Genomic DNA, 524 nt, shown 5'->3' on the forward strand with positions numbered 1-524 from the left:
GAAAATTATCTTTTGATAATTATAAACAGCAGTGCTAAAGGCCTTGTCATCATTCAAAAGTTTAGCTCTACCACTATCTTACCTAAGCAAAATAGGAACAAGAACCACATGACTTTCAAAGGGCTTGTATAGAGGACGAACTATATAATCTAAGACACAGTTAAAACAGCACCTTACCCAGTGTAAGGATTCAATAAAGTGTCACCTCTTACTTTTATTCAAAGTCTCCTTAATTCCTCCGTACCACAAGCCCAACATATTTACTTGGCCTTCAAATCCATTATACCCAAAGCCACTGTACAGTGACATTCTACAGTCATTTCCTGACACTTTTTGTCTTCCAATTAAGAATACCGTCATCCTCCCTCTCTTTAAAAAGCAACCTCTCCTTAGCCAGGCATAGTGGCATATGCCTTTAACCCCAGCACTGGGAGGCAGAGGTAGACCAGTCAATATAATCAGTTTCAGAGCAGCCAGAACTCCACAGTGAGACCCTACCTTGAAAAATAACCACAAGACAAAAA

The 524-nt window shown here is 39.5% G+C and overlaps 1 protein-coding gene across 3 annotated transcripts in view; it reads right to left on the bottom strand.

The window, feature by feature from the left end:
- Atp6v1h (ATPase H+ transporting V1 subunit H) overlaps window positions 1-524 on the bottom strand; it is a 61,768-nt gene that overhangs the window by 57,679 nt on the left and 3,565 nt on the right. The gene's annotated exons all lie outside the window — the stretch shown is intronic.

This window comes from Microtus ochrogaster, linkage group LG5, assembly GCF_000317375.1.
Source record: "Microtus ochrogaster isolate Prairie Vole_2 linkage group LG5, MicOch1.0, whole genome shotgun sequence".
In the NCBI taxonomy this organism is placed as follows: Eukaryota; Metazoa; Chordata; class Mammalia; order Rodentia; family Cricetidae; genus Microtus; species Microtus ochrogaster.